General features: G+C 43.0%; 1 protein-coding gene across 2 annotated transcripts in view; it reads left to right on the top strand.

Moving 5' to 3' along the window:
- Nucleotides 1-296: 296 nt before the first annotated feature.
- The window catches only part of LOC141111649 (uncharacterized), a 674,371-nt gene continuing 657,655 nt past the window's right edge, over nucleotides 297-17,012 (top strand). For both annotated transcript variants that reach the window (XR_012236466.1, XM_073603803.1), the window contains exon 1: nucleotides 297-370. The gene's annotated coding sequence lies outside the window, so the exon portion shown is untranslated. The remainder of the gene's footprint in view (nucleotides 371-17,012) is intronic.

The raw sequence follows: 17,012 nt of genomic DNA, 5'->3' as shown, positions 1-17,012 counted from the left end.
ATGGCCAGGTCATGAAGGGGGTAAAACATTCTGGAGTTAAAAAAATATCCAAATATGAGAGAGGGAGAATGCAACGGACAGTAGGTGTGTATTTAGGGGGAAGGTCCGCTTTAATAGGTATTTGTGACACTGGGTGCACTGTGGACATATTTAGGGAGGTTTGTGAAGTATTCTATGACTCTCCGAACAGAGCACAGTTCGGGGGCACAACACCTCACAACTCTGCTCTGCTCACTCTGAGGGAGCAGTATCTGAGGCGCCGAACTACATTTCCCGGCATCCTCGGCGAGCAGACCGGAAGTGTCTCATGCGTTGCTGTAGCAACGGTAGGGCGCCGTGAGAGCAGGGAGAGGAGGAAGGAGGTGATAAGGTGAGACTGAAACATTAGAAATGTCCTGACTAGCTTCTATTAAAGAGCCTTGCCCTCCATAATACCTTAATATGAAGCTCCATCATTGCCTGTGTACAGGTTGGACATGGAGAGCACATGCTGTGTAATTTACAAGTGACTCTGAGGTGACAGGGTGACATTTGGTTGGATTTTTCTGTTCTTTACCTTTTGGGGCTCATTTACACAATGAGGTGCATTTAAGTCTGCGTGTTTTTTACGTGTTCATTTTAGGGCAGCCTAATAATTTCAATGTGCTGTCCTAGGCGCGTGAAATGCGCTTAAAAGGCGCAGGTACAGTTTTTCAGATTGCGATGCATCAAAACGCATGGTACTGCGGCACCATACATTTTGATGGGCGTGAACGCACGTGTGTTTGCCAGATGCCTGGAGTGCCATTAACCACTTACCAGGCATTTTCTGTCACTTTTTTGTTTGCAAGTTTAAATGTGCATTTTTTTTGCTAGAAAATGACTTAAAACACCCAAACATACATTTTCTTTTAAGCAGAGACCCTAGGGAATAAAATGGCGAGCATTGCAATTTTATATGTCAGTATTTGCACAGCGGTTTCGCAATTCTTTGGGGGGGAATACAGTTTAATGAAAAAAAAAAAACACAATATATATATTCCAATTTTTTTGTATAGTGTGAAAGATTATGTTAGGCCGAGTAAATAGATACCTAACATGTCACGCTTTAAAATTGCAAACGCTCGTGGAATGGCGACAAACTATGGTACTTAAAAATCTCCATAGGTGACACTTTAAAAGCCTTTACAGGTTACCTGTTTGGAGTTACAGAGGAGGTCTAGTGCTAGAATTATTGCTCTCGCTCTAACGTTTGTGGCGAAACCTCACATGTGTAGTGCGAACACTGCTTACATATTTGTGCGCTTCTGCGTGAGCACGAAGGGATGGGGGCACTTTAATTTTTTATTTTTTTCTTATTTGTTTAACTATTTATTTTTACACTGTCCCTTTTAATTTTTATTTTTTAATCACCTTTATTCCTATTACAAATCCTTTAGTATTTAGGATGACAGGTCCTCTTTATAGAGAGATTGGGGGTCAAAAAGACCCCAAATCTCTTCTTTACCTTTATAAGCAAAAGATAAAAAAAAAATTGTATACTTACAGCCTGGACCAGAAGTGACGTCATGACTAAACATACATGGTCGAATTTTCTTTTTAAAATCAGAAAGTTTTTTTTGTGATCCGATGACGCCACCATTGATTTTCGAAATTCGACCGACCAAGCCTTCAATTTCACCTCATGTTGCTACAGAAAAGAATTTTCGTGGCCGGGAATCTTCTTCTTTTCTCTCTGTAAATTTTCTTTTCTTATTACATTTCTCACACGATTCTCCCATCCTTGATTAGAAAATCGTTTGTTTTTCTAAAACTCTCCAACATGTCCGATTCCTCAAATTTGGTTGCCGCACGAAAATCGGCTGTTGCTGCAGCCCACTAATGGTGCGAAATTTGTACAAAAATTCTTAGATACGATTTTCGAAAGAAAATTCTTTCGCAATTTGAACCGCGTATGGCCGGCATAAGGATGAGCTCAGGCGTGTTCGCAACCCGCCCGCGCAGAGCCCGCCAGGAAGTCGGCACTGCACAGAGCTAATCACAGGCAGTGAGACATTTCCCGATCTCTGCAGCTGCGGATCGGGAAAATGTCCCACTGCTCGCGATTAGCGCTGTGCAGTGCCGACTCCTTGGCGGGCTCTGCACGTGCGGGTTGCAAACACGCCTGAGCTCATCCTTAGTCATGACATTGCTCCGGTCCTCCAAGGCCATAGAGTCAATCAAAGAGTATCTACTCTTTGATCACCTATGGGAGCAGCCGGCCGCACCGTTAGATCATTTCTCTGGTGAAGCAGAGGAAACGGCAGGCTTGAGAAACACCAGGGGGAGGGGGGGGTTGTCCCCTCCCACTGCTTCGGAAACCTTTCCATTGGCCGCTCGTAACAGTTTCATGAGAAAGCTAGCTGCAAAAAACAATACCAGAGTTACGTCTGATATCTTCAGCCATAATCCCGGTAAATTGCTTGCAAACCGTAGCGTATATATACGTATTGCTGTCGGCAAGTGGTTAAGAATTATTGACACCTGCAGAAGGCAGTGCATTTTTGCATGGTGTAGGAAAACGCACAATTTTACTCACGCCCCCCTCACATGGTGTGTACAAGCCATCAGACTGAATATTTAAGCTTATTTAGGGGAGTCCAAGGCCCCATTCGCACTAAGACGTGCAACATTAATTTGTTGGGCTTAGGGCGGGCTGTCCTAGGTATCCTACGCACAACAAATGCGGCTAAGTAGCTCATGCTCTGAGCATCTAATTTTTTTAACTGCGCATATTGCTATGTTTGTTGCAAGTTTTTTTTTTTTTTTTTTAGCACAGAAAACTGCTGGCTGCATTTGGGTGCCATTAATAATGAATGGCAATGAAAGCACAACATGCAATTTATGCACACTTCGACTTTGCATGTGTTTGTGAAATGCTATAGTGAGAATGCAGCCTAGACTTACACTTCATTCCATGCTGTAATATGATACGTATTTATGTACCCATTTAAAGAAAAAAAATAATTATTGGAGTGTCACAAAACTCACGAAAGACAACAGTGCCAGTTAAAGTGATGTTATACTTACCTGCTCTGTGTAATAGTTTGTCACAGAGTAGGCCCACCCTCCTCTTTCAGGGTCCCCTGACTGTGCTTTTGACTCCTCCTGCCTTCTTAATACCAGCCTAGCAAGCCACTTGCTAATGGGGGTACTCGTGCAGGCTCACTCCCGAGCCTTGCTACCTACATCCATAGACACTGACGGCAGGGCTTTGCCCCTCCCCCACATAGGATTGCCAATGGCTCCCGCTTCTATCAATCTGCCCTGTGAGAAATAAGAGAGCAGAGAGATCGGCTGCTCTTGTGCTCAGCGTTGGATCAAGATGGGGCTCAGGTAAGTAAAAGGAGGGGGGCCTGGGGGAGGGGATCCTGGACACAGAAGGTTTTTTACCTTAATGCAGAGAAGGCATTAACCAGTTCAGGCCTGCCCTATAGCAGTTTTACTGCTACAGGGCGGCACCTGTGCACCGGAACATATATATATATATATATATATATATATATATATATATATATATATATATATATATATATATATATATATATATATATATATACATACATACATGATCTGGCTCTTCCGGGGGTAGGGCACACTGCTGACAGCTCACTCCCTCTGTGATCACACACAGCGAGACCCCACAGACTTAATATCTGCCGCCACCCGCAGATAATCGAGGAGAGAGGCAGAATGGCAGTCTGCCTATGAAAACAAGGCAGGTGGCCATTCTGTCAGTAAGGAAGGCATGAGTCCTGTGTTCTGGCAAAACAGGGACATAGATCCATGCCTTCCCCTAGTAAAAGCACCTCCCCCACAGTTTTGAAAAAAACACTGGCTAGGCACACAGTTAACCCTTTGATAACCCCTGATGTTAACCCCTTCCCAGCCAGTGTCATTAGTATAGTGACATAGCATATTTTTAGCAACGATCACTGTATTAGTGTCACTGGTCCCCAAAAAGTGTCAGTTAGTGTCTAAATTGTCTGCCGCAATATCGCAGTTCCGCTATAAGTCGCTGAACGCCACCATTACTAGTAATAAATAAATAAATAAATAATTGCAAGCAGGAGAAACCAATGGGACTTTAAAGGTGTTGAACCTCCTCTCAAAATAATTACCAGTGCACAATCATTAGTTAAAAGAAATTTTTTATTATTTTTTCTTTTTTTATTCTTAAAAAATGTGAGGTTAGCGATCTACACATCACCATTAAAATCATTAGAAAAATAGCATGTAGTCAAACCTAAAGCACCCCCGAGGATAGAGATCCCTCATGTATCTATAAAGTGAACTTGTTGTTTGAGAAACCTCGTAACATATAGATTATGTATAACATGTCACACAAGGAAGGGATAGCTCAGCTGACGAGTTTCACCTTTGTCGGCTTCTTCAAGGGCTCAGAGGGGTGCAATGACAATGGGTTACTAAAAAAGAAAAAATATATACATCATATACATTCACAACACATGTTACTTATCTATTACTTCTACCATTTAATATATGTAATGATCTTATTAACTTAAAATTGTAAAAATAGATTGTAATTCAGGAGGATCCAAAGAAGAGTCTCTCTCTATGTAGCCAGACACCAAAGGGACAAGCACAGTATAGGCCAAGCGATTGCACAAGCCAGGAAGCTCCACCAGGGGGCCATGGAACACAGCCCCAAAACATGGAGAGGAGGAAAAGATGGCGCTAACCCCACTCAAAATGTGTATTAAAACACTAGCAAAAAAGAGTGATAAAATAAACATACCCAGCCTAAATAGTGTATGTATGTATTCCCATTGGAAGCCAAAAATTGGCAGCTGAATTAAAGGTATAGAATTATTTTTCCAGACTCATATACCTTTGATGCAGCTGCACATTTTTGCCTTACAATGGGAATACATAAATACACAATTTAGGCTGGGTGTTTATTTTATTATATAGGGTGGCTGAATGATGTAGGTTTATTCAATATATGTGCTTTTTGTGTATAAGGTGACATCACTTTTTTGCTTTTGATGTCACCTTATACACAAAAAGCACATATATTGAATAAACCTACATCATTCAGCCACCCTATATAATAAAATAAACACCCAGCCTAAATTGTGTATTTATGTATTCCCATTGTAAGGCAAAAATGTGCAGCTGCATCAAAGGTATATGAGTCTGGAAAAATAATTCTATACCTTTAATTCAGCTGCCAATTTTTGGCTTCCAATGGGAATACATACATACACTATTTAGGCTGGGTATGTTTATTTTATTATATGGGATGGTTTCAGAATGGCGAGCAGGGGAAGGGGCCCGTAAATATGTCATAACTCTCCCAAACTCTGCTTAAACGCCAGTTCCCAGCGTTTAGCAGAGTTTTTTTTTTTTTTTTATGTGGAGGCCGCCGGTGTCCTTAACAACTAGCATTTGGAACGCATGAGTCATTAGCCCTTTGGGTCTGGTATGGATTTTAAGGGGAACTCCACACCAAAATGTAAAAAAAACTGCGTGGGGGTCCCCCCCAATTTTGAGGGGAACCCAATGACATAATTTAGAAATAAAATGGCGTGGAGTCCCCCTTAAAATCTATACCAGACCTTTATCCGAGCATGCAGCCTAGCAGGCCAGGAAAGAGGTGGGGGAACGAGCGAGCGCCCTCCCACCTGAACAATACCAGGCCACATGTCCCTGCCCCCCAAATCACCTTTCCCCCATGATGATGGGGACAAGGGCCTCTTCCCCTCAACCCTAGCCAGTGGTTGTGGGGGTCTGTGGACAGGGGGCTTATCGGAATCTGGAAGCCCCCCAGATCCGGCCACCCCCCTCCATTGAAAGGGTATGGGGTGGTATAGTACCCCTACCCATTCACCAAAAAAAAGTATAAAAAGTGAGTAAAGACACAACACAAGTTTTTGACAATTCCTTTATTAACAAATACATTTTAAAAAAAATGTCCCCTGATATAGATCCGCCGTTAATCACGATGCCTGCTGCGCCGCACTGTCGGACCCCAAAGAAAGAATAAACCTCCGGACTCGTCGAAGGCTGCTGTCGTCTGCCTGCTCCGCTGTCTGACATTTCATAAATAACTAAGGGGCAGAGTCGACTGGTAACGTCACCAGGTGTCCCCACCCCTAGTGACGTGACTGATCCAGCAGGCTCCTGACCGATTACATCACAAGGGGGTGGAGTCCACCTGCCCTTACTTATCCATTAGAATGCATGTGCCTCCACTATGGGGACACCCAAATTTTTGTGTTAGAACCACAGATTACAGGGTGCCGTGACATGGCTCCGTGGCTTACGCATGCCCAGGTTTTGTTGATATCGGGTGGAGCCACTGGCCTGACACCAAAGCCCTTCCCCCATGTTAAGGGCATGTGGCCTGGTATGTTTTTTTTTTTTTTTTTAATTTTGGCATGAGGGTTCCCTTTAACATGCATACCAAACCTAAGGGTCTGGTATGGATTTGGGGGGGGGGGGGGGGCTGGCTGATGGTGTTTTTCTTGTAATTTTGGCGTGGGGTTCCCCTTAAAATCCATATCAGACTCAAAGGGATGACTCATCCGTTAGTAAGGACTTGGCGGCTGGCTTCCCGGTCCGCTCCTTAACAACCAGCTATTCACTGGTTGTTAAGGATGCCGGTGGCCCTGCTCCTTAACGCTGAAGCTACTAAACTAAGCCTAACTTACACATTAGGTTAACACTACTAAACGCTGGCAAAAAAGATGCTAAAACATTAACTTTTTTGTCTGGCGTTTTTACAACAGTTTTTAGCTTTCTAGTGTGCATGAAATCTCTTTTCCTCAAGATGTAAAGAGTTCCCCCTTGTCCTCTGTGATGACCTTAAAGTGAATAATTCTTCAGTTAACTATATGGACCACTTATGTATTTGTACATGTTGATCATATACCCTCTTAATCCCCTCTTCTCAAAAGAGAATAAACCAATTTCAGCGAATCTATCCTCATCACCGCTGAGCAGGCGGATGACAGGTCTGTGCCTGCTCCGCTTATGCAGAGTGGACAGGGACACAGCCCGCTCACCTCCACGGGCAGTCAGATGTAAACAGCCTTGCTGTTTGTTTACACTCAACTCCCTTCAATCCACCCAGGTGGAGGGGAACAAACCCCCCTTTCTATTTGTTTTTGATGGATCGGTTTGGAGGTAGGTGAGTGTAAACGGACAAATGTCCATTTACACCCGCTGCTCCTTTGAGGACAATGGAGGTTCCGATCGGGACCACCTGAAAAACTAACAGGCAGACCCAGTCTGAATGTGCGTGTGAAAAGGGCCTAACACATACCAAAGTTGCAAAAATTGAGTTTGCGCTTTAAGTTTTTGTTTTGAACTCGGTCATGAAGGGGTTAAAGCTGCCCAGATGTTCTCCTTAGGGTACATGGTATAACTGATTGATGTATTTGGACCAAATTTGTCATACATCTGCACAAGGCACAATTGCTTGGGGTAACTATAAATATATTGATAAAATAAAGTATAGCTAGAATTGTGTATTGTTTAAGGCTGCTTTCACACTGCTCTGTAACAAAAATGCGGTAAAAACGCATATATACGTTTTTACCGCATTTCTGGTGCATTTTGCACCTGTGAATATCCACGGGTGCATTTTTGATGTGTTTTCCATTCATTTCAATGGGGAGGTGTGTTTATGGTACTTTTTTTTTTTTTTACCACACCAAACATGCACCAAACATGCAGGACTTTTAAAACCGCAGCTTACCCGCAACTGACTGATGTGAGGAACTCCATAGGATTTAATAGTCACGCATTTTCTTCCATATTTGGTGAGGCAAAAACAGAAGAAAAGCTGATCAGTGTGAAATGGCCTTTAATTGTCAAGTCTTCTTCACAATGCAGGACTGTACAGCAATGGAAAAGCATTTGCATTCTTGGTGCTCCCACATAGTAACAAAAGAGAGGAGGATATAGCTGGAACCAGTGCTGCCAAACATCCAGTAATTTTACAGACTATGAATAAAAAATGGAGGCTTACTGATGACTGTAAAATTCTGAAAACATAAATGTCCATAAAACAAACAATTTTTATTCTTGCTTTAACCACTTGCTGACCAGCCGCCGCAGTTTTACTGCGGCAGAATGGCACGGCTGGGCGAAACAACGTTATGTTACGTCTCTTCGCCCTGTGGCCACTAGGGGCGCGAGTGCCCGCTGCTCGCCCACCAAGTTGATGCGAGTGCCCGGCGGACGCGATGACCGCCGGGCTCCCGCGATCGCTCGTGACACAGCGAGAACCAGAAACTGTATGTGTAAACACGATCTGTCATCTCCCCTACATTGTCCCATCCCCCCTTAAGTTAGAATACACACTAGGGAACACATTTAACCCCTTGATCGCCCCCTAGTTTTAACCCCTTCCCTGCCAGTGACATTTTTACAGTAGTGCATTTTTATAGCACTGATCGCTGTATAAATGTCAATGGTCCCAAAAATGTGTCAAAAATGTCTGATGTGTCCGCCATAATGTCGCAGTCCCGATAAAAATCGTAGATCGCCACCATTACTAGTAAAAAAAAAAAAAAAATAATAAAAATGCTATAAATCTATCCCCAATTTTGTAGAAGCTATAACTTTTGCGCAAACCAATCAATATACGCTTATTGCAATTTTTTTTTTTTTACCAAAAATATGTAGAAGAATAAATATCGGCCTAAACTGAGAAAAAATTAACTTTTTTTAAAAAAAAATGGGGATATTTATTATAGCAAAAAGTACAAAATATTGTGTTTTTTTCAAAATTGTCACTCTTTTTTTGTTTATAGCGCAAAAAATAAAAACCGCAGAGATGATCAAATACCACCAAAAGAAAGCTCTATTTGTGGGAAAAAAAGGACATCAATTTTGTTTGGGTGCAACGTCGGACGACTGCGCAATTGTCAGTTAAAGCGATGCAGTGCTGAATCGCAAAAAATGGCCCGGTCTTTCAGCAGCCAAATCTTCTGGGGCTGAAGCAAAAGACCCTGTGAGGATAGCAATTTGTGAGCTGCTGTTAGTGAAGCAGTTGTAGGATCAGAGGTCACCTGAAGTCTCACAGTTGTTGCCTGACCTCAGCCAGCTATTATATCCCATCTTATCAGGTCAGGCAGGACAGGCAGCAGCTTAAAGTGTAATTCCAACAAAAAAGGCTGACTATACACTGGTAGATGTTTGAACGAACATTCAGATGAATATTCATAGAAAACTCCTTGTACATTTGATTAGGGTTGCACTGATACCGTATTTTTACGGCGAGTACAAATACCGATACTTTCGGTCAAGTACTCGCTGATACCTCAAAGAACTGATACCTCAAATATACTTCAAGAATCAAATGCGATTTCTGTATGAATCGCTTGAGATTTCCCCCACTGCTCCTGTTTGAACCCAGGCTGAAGTCCCTATGACGAACATGAGTTCACACAGGAGCAGTGAGGGTAACCACATGTGATTCAGACAGGAATCGCACCACATTCCTGTTCAAATCGCATTTGATTCTTGATGTATATTTGAGGTATCGGTTCTTTGAGGTATCAGCGTTAATACTCATTCATTTTGTAGGGTATAAAATCGCACCACAAAGGTATCGGTTTAAGGTATCGTAGATTTCCATGAGTACGAGTACTCATGCATATGCTTAGTCTCTGCACCAATACCGCTATCAGTGCAACCCTACATTCGATGACTGGGTGAAGGTTGTTTGAAGATTTTGATTGCTTTTAACTTGATTTTGGAATGGATGTCATTTCCAGAACAAGAATCACATTGAATTTTTTATCACTGGTTGTAAACAAATGTCAATTAGAAAATCAAACAAATGTTCTTAAAATTAGCAATTTGGAACAAAATTCTACTAGTGTATGACCAGCTTTTGTCTACTACTATTTAGAGCTTCATTAGATAGGTAGTTCTTGTTCACATGGGTGGCCAGGGGGTGGTAAAAGCAGGTGGTCGAGTAACAGTTTTACTGTCCACTGACCTGTACACAGAAATGTTGACAAAGCAAAAATTATGTGGCATGGTGCATTTGGCAGGTGATACCACCTCCTAATACAACTCATTCAAGTGAACAACTCGATAACACGGAGTATAGCCATTTTGAGGGTTAAAGCAGGTAATGAGGTGACATATCTCCTCCTCACCGCCTGTCAAATGCTCTCTGAAAAGAGATTCCCTGTGGATCACTTTTCAGAGGGGCGTAGGTATCGCCTCATGTATGAACATAGGCATGTCATGCTTTTTTTCACTAAAGTGGAAGAAGGCTAGAACCTCTGTTAGTTTTTTATTGCCTAAAATACAAAATAGGCAGTACTATATATTTAAAAACCCATATTTCCTTAATCTAATTCTAATACACTTGTGAAACCAAATATATACTGTATTTATTGGCGTATAACACTCACTTTTTCACCATGAAAATCGGGTGCAAATAGCGTGTGCGTGTTATATGCCAATACTACAATTTCAGCTGCCTCGGAGACAATGGGGGGGAGCGGGACGAGTGCCGTCAGATTACATACAGTGAGAATCTCCTGTTTACTTGGCGGCCTCTGTAATAGGAAGTCAATAGATGGCAATGGCGAGGCTGCTGCATTGATGGCAATGGTGAGGCTGCTGCATTGATGGCAATGGTGAGGCTGCATTGATGTGGACTAATAAGGCTCTATTGATGGCACTTGTGAGGCTGCAGGTGGGCATTAATCAGGCTGCACTGATGGCAATGGTGAGGCTGCAGATGGGCACTGACCCTTATTTTTATTCAAAGTTCCTTATTTAAAATTTAAGTTTTTTTCCTGAAACTTCCCTCTTAAAATGAATGTGCGTGTTATATGCCGATAAATACGGTATATAAAATTCGGAATTCCCAGTGCACTGTCATTAAAAAAAATAGCATCCGCAAAGAAAAGTAGCTCACATCCCTCAGTTTGCATCTCCCGTCAGGCAATTGTCACTTAAATAACATAAAACCTCATAAAGTGTGATAGCATATAATTTGTTTAAGAGGCAAATATACAAAAAGACTCAAATGCCATAAGTGCACTTGCTGCTCTACCATAAAATGCTTCATGCCCAACATTCCTCAGATTGTTCCGACAGTCCTCATGTAGAGACAGGCAACACCAGAGATGGAGCATGATGACATAACTGCACCTTCCCTACGCATTTCATCATTTCGATTTCAGCAGGAGTTAGTGCCCATGCTGTTGGCTTGCAGAATCTTTGTATCCCTTTTCATGAGAATTGTGTTACTTCATTGTATTCAAAGTCCTCTCTTGCCATCTTAACCTTGTGCTAGCCATACACTTGTAGATTACACTAGATTCCCCTATCCATGCTAAACAGCTGCCCATACACTGGATGAATATCCTTTGGTTCCTAACCAGCTGGCCAAAATTTAATCAATGGGTGGCCTTCCACCTGACATCCTTCGATTGAAAAATCATAGCAGCCGGGTGGAATATTGTTGGGCGAACAGATGCAGGCACTGCCCGGGTATTCTGACATTTGGCACCACTGGCTGTCTGAATACAACAGCTGCAACAAGAGATTTGTCCATCCGTGCTGTTTAGCGTGGATGGAATAAACGGCTAGATTTCTTTTGTTCTGGCTGCAATCTAAATGAAAAGGTATATAGCCAGCTTTAATTTGCAAATGGTTAATAAGCATTCTTAGCAGATCACTGTAGAGACAAGTCATCTTTATGGTAACTACAATTCCAGTACACCTTATTATTAATGTTTATTACTTTTTTATTAGAACTAAACCCAACGAGTTATAGTTAGTGTTAGTCAGGTAAGAACGTTTAATTAAATGTAACTCTATGGACATGTGTCCTTTTTTAGCTTATGTTACAAAGTTTGCTAACAAATCTTTCATCATTTAATTGTCTTTGGATGTTTTTTTGATCCTGACACTTTTTAATACTCATTCATCAAACGATCTATACAGAAACAACCATTGCTTAAATCAGACTTAAGCCGGCTATACATGGATCGAAATTCCCTGCTAAACCAGGCTGAGATTCGATCCATGATGGGCAGGCCGATTGTATCCAAGTTGATCCATCGATCAACCTGGATACCTATCAAGTTGGGTACAACCAGCTTGTCGGGAATTTTTGTATATGATTACTGCCGGCGGATATAGCTGCTAGCAATAAATATTGTGTTCTGCTGGCCAGCAGTGTTTTAGTTTTAGTCATAGGGGTCGATTCACTAACGTTTACTGCATGCGATAAGGGTATCATGTTACTCATTTGCATAAATGATCGCATGTGGTAAACGAAGTCAAATTCACCACAAAAAAAATAACAATTATGCGGTATTTACCAGAAAAAAAAAAGTGCTGGTAAATGCCACATAGAAAGCTCTTAAAGCGGAGTTCCAGGCACAAAGGCAACTCTGTCTTAAACAATAGTAAACCCCAACCCAACTCCCCCCGCCCTTATTTTTGGCTTTTTTTTTTTTTTGGCTTTTTGGTACCTTTTCTGCTCTTTTTCTTCTGGACTTCTGTCCTATGTCACCCCAGCAAGGTATGTCATGTCCGCGATCGTGCCCACGTTACCCCCGCTACCTTCTGGGACCTGTGTGTGTCACAGCAGACCATTCAGAAAGTTTCACTGCCGGTTTCCCTTACTAGCAATGCTGGCGCCTGCACCTTGAGCTGATGGATGGATCAGCTTGGGGTGCCGACAGCGCAGGCTCCCTGGACAGGTAAGTGTCCTTTATATTTTTAGATGCTGACTTTTAATTTTTTTTTTCCCCAGGCTGGAGCTCCACTTTAAGTCTAATTTACAAACAGACCAGAGTGTTAAAAAACATGCAATAACTACCACCAGGGTTTTGCTGGTGGTATCACATGCGTTATTTGTCAAATTGGCAAATAGCTGGTTGCTAGGCAGTGGGCCAGGAAGCCGGCCACCGTGTCCTTAACAACCAATGACTCATCAGCTGTCAGAGAGCTTCCCCGCTCACAGCTGATTGTAAAAAAAAAAGCAGACAAAACGTATAAATAAAAGAACTAGCGTGGCCCCCCCCCCAGTCCATACCAGGCCCTTCGGTTCTGGTATGGATTTTAAGGGGAACCCAACGCCAAAATCCATACCAGACCCCTATCCGGACATGCAGCCCGGCAGGTCAGGAAAGGGTAAGGACGAGCGAGTGTCCCCCCTCCCCTTTTGAACCATACCAGGCCACATGTCCTCAACATGAGGGGTGGGTGCTTTGAGGCAGGGGAAGCTCTGCCTCCCCACCCCAAAGAACCTTGTTGATGAGGACAAGGGCCTCAGCCCCACAAACATGGCCGGTGGTTGTGGGGGTCTGTGGGCAGGGGGCTAATTGGAATCTGGAATCCCCCTTTAAGAAGAGGGCCCCCAGATCCCGGCCCCCCTATGTGAATGAGTTTCCGTAGGTACATTGTACCCCTACCCATTCACCAAAAAAGTATCACAAGGTTATAAAGACACACGCACAGTTTTTGACAATTCTTTTATTCAAAAATCTGAAAATAGTGTTATCAGGAACCATGAATCAGACCGAGACAAAAGTATAGTTAAATCACACTTGTTTAATAATAATAATAATAATAATAATAAAGTAAACAGAGTAAACTTAGTCAAAACAAGCCAGAGTTCAGTAACCGGATCGGGTAGTCAGCCAAGCAAATGTCAGAGAGCCAGAGATAAAGGTAGTAGCACAGCAAGCAGGATCAGAAGCCAGAAGGAGCGTCAGCTGAGCAAGTCTTCAACAGGAATGCAGGAGAAAGTCTCTGTGATGTTGACAAAGGCGAAGGCAGAGATCAAGTGAGCTGGACGACTTTAAGTAGGCAGGACTGACCAGCAGAATCAACAACAGCTGGGTAAATGTGGAGAGAGATGGGAGCTGGCAATTAGCTGACAGCTGAGCAGCCAGCTCAGAGAAGGAAGGGCTGAGCCCAGCCCTGACAGTACCCCCTCCTCAATGACCCCTCCCCCTCAGAGGACCACCGGGCTTGAGGGGAAAACGTCTATGGAAATCACGGAGGAGGACAGGGGCATATACGTCCGAGGATGAGACCCAAGAGCGTTCCTCCGGACCGTACCCCTTCCAATGCACCAGGTACTGTATGCACCTACGGGAGTCAACAATGGATTGTACTTCATACTCCTCATGGTTCTCAACCTGTACAGGGCGCATACTAGGAGGAAGGTCCAAGGCGTAAGCCACTGGGTTAATCCCGTGAAAGATACGGAAAGGCCCAATAAACCGAGGTGCAAACTTCAAAGAAGGAACACAAAGTCGGAGGTTGCGAGACGACAGCCAGACTCTGTCCCCAACTTGGTGGGAAGGCGCAGGCAGGCGTCTGTGGTCAGCATGGAGTCTGTACCTATCGTTAGCATGTTGCAAAGCCCCTGAACTTGTGCCCAAGTGGAACGAAGACCACAGAGATGCTCCTCTAACGCAGGAATACTCTGCGGAACAAACGAGTCAGGCAATATGGAAGGTTGGAAACCATAATTCGACATAAACGGGGACAATCGGGAAGCAGAATTCAAGACACTGTTGTGAGCAAACTCTGCCCACGGTAATAGGCCTGACCAGTTGTTGTGATGTTCAGAAATATAGCAACGTAGGAATTTCTCCAAGGACTGATTGGCTCGTTCTGCGGCCCCATTAGACTGCAAGTGATACTCAGAGGAGAAAGCAAGCTAAATTCCCAACTGTGCACAAAAGGCTCGCCAGAACCGGGAGACAAACTGACTACCCCTGTCCGAGACAATCACCTTGGGTAGCCCATGTAAGCGAAAGATCTCCCGAGCAAAGTTCACAGGCAGTGAGACTTTTATCCGATGCGCGGCTACAGAGATCGGGAAATGTCTCACTGCCTGTGATTAGCGCAGCGCCCTGCCGACTTCCTGTCGGGCTCTGCGCGTGAAGTGTGCGAACACGCCCGAGCCCATCCTTACTAAGGTGGCTCTGGAGAATATAAGATGTGAGATTATTCAATTGTAAAAGCAATGTGGGGAGCTTCAGATTTCTGGGGGCATTAATTTGCAAAGGAACTCTGGAGGCATTCATATGTAAGGGGGCTTTAGAAAGCATCAAATGTGTGGATATTCATTTGTGAGGGAGCTTTGGGGACATCATATGTGCAAGCATTCATTTGTAAGGAGTTGTGGAGAGCATCTGGCCCATATGTAGGGCCAGTAAGGGAGCTCAGGGGGGACATCATATACAGGCTAGGGGGCATTCATTTGTATGGGGGCTCTGGGGGCATCATATATTAAGGGGGCATTCTTTTGTAAGGAAGTTGTGGAGAGCATCATAAGTGAGGGCAGTCTGGGCAGATATTTGTAAAGGAGCTCCAAGGGGTATTCATTTGTAAGGGGGCTGTGGGGCATCATGAGTGCATGCATTTATTAGTAAGGAAGTTGTGAAGAGCATCATATTTGAAGACAGTTAGTTAGAAGGGAACTGTGGGTGGCATTCATTTTTAGATGATCAGATGTAGGGCCATTTATTTGTAAGGGGAATACAGGGAGTATTGTTTTAGCAGCCTTTGTAAGCAGGCTGTTTACACTGGGCAGTTAGCCCCTGTGCCTCAGATTCTGGCGTTTTTCTTGCGGGTGGAAGCACAGGTCCATCGTACAGCCCTGCCAGCAGCCTGAAAAAGCTTCAGGCAGAAAAATACTGCATCTGGATGCTGTACCAAGTGCTTTAGAACGAATGCCCAGAACACAAGATATCTGTGTTCCAGCCATTGGTTTCTGAGCGCTAACAACCCTAAACATAGGCAGCCAGTGCAAGTCCAGACATTCTGATCAATCCTACAATTTGATATTGTTTCTCCCTGTTTTTTTCCCTGAAAGATCATTTTGAAAAATGAAATGTATTTGCCAAAATTCTATCAAGCATATGTAGAAATAAACCTGGTTCCCTGTCATATACCCCATCTGCTTGTTAGTTATTGGCAAGGTAGTAGCTTTTTTTTTTTTTGCTTGCTTACATTATGGTTAAAGACAAACTCCAGCAATATGGCCATGTAATGGAATTACATTCTACAAAATAAACAAGCGTCTCTTTGTCGCTATCTGCAGGGTACGTATGCAAATCACAACGTACTTCTTGTGGGCGGTTACTCTTCCCTAGGGTGTCATGGCTGTGTTTGCATGGACCAGTATAACAAGTTTGGTATATACAATGCAGTGGGCGCTCTTATCTTATATGAATTGTGCTGTCAATCAGAATAAGGTAGTGGAATAGGTGAACATGATATTCACAATATCAATGATTGTGAAGTCACCTAGATTTAAGAGTAGTGCAGGATTTAAAGTGATCATTAACCCCAAAACCAAAAATGTATTATATTGCAGCTTATTAATCATATGTGGTGGCTGCATTTGTTTCTTTTTTTTTAGGCATTTACCAGGTTTTACATAAAGAAATAAAAGCTAATCATTTTAAGCACCTCTGTCAGCATTAAATGGTCTGTCACATCCCTGAAACTGCAAGAGAGCTTTTCTGTTGAAAAACAACAGACTTGCTGACTGAATCACTTGATGAAAATAGAATAAAACCTAAAAGAGAAAATTAACACAAACATTACATCTAAGAATATGTGTGCTGCAATATAATAAATGTTTGCTTTTTAATACTGCTTAATAAAAATACTGCTTAAAAAAAACAATCATATTTAGCCATGTGGCTGTCCCCGCCAGCTGAGCCAGCTGCCGGTCCAGGCATCTGGGTGGATCCTGACCATATGGTTACGATTTTTTTAGAGTCTGGACTGGTTCTATGATGTCAGTCTACAGTGGGCTTCAGCCTGCTGTCTGCTGAAAACAGGTCACAGAAGTGCAGAACTAACTGCATTCATGTGACCCTCAGATGAAGTATAACCAAAAAAGCGTTGGCCCCTTTAAATTAGACCACTATGTTATTTTTTTGTTATTGACTGTCTACTCTGGAGGTGTTTTATTCTTTCATAAACACTTTCTTGATCAAAAAGGAACTATT

Source organism: Aquarana catesbeiana, linkage group LG11 (assembly GCF_042186555.1).
Source record: "Aquarana catesbeiana isolate 2022-GZ linkage group LG11, ASM4218655v1, whole genome shotgun sequence".
NCBI classification, from domain to species: domain Eukaryota; kingdom Metazoa; phylum Chordata; class Amphibia; order Anura; family Ranidae; genus Aquarana; species Aquarana catesbeiana.
Note: the sequence above shows the minus strand (reverse complement) of the source record. Positions and strands in the feature narration are given on the sequence as shown.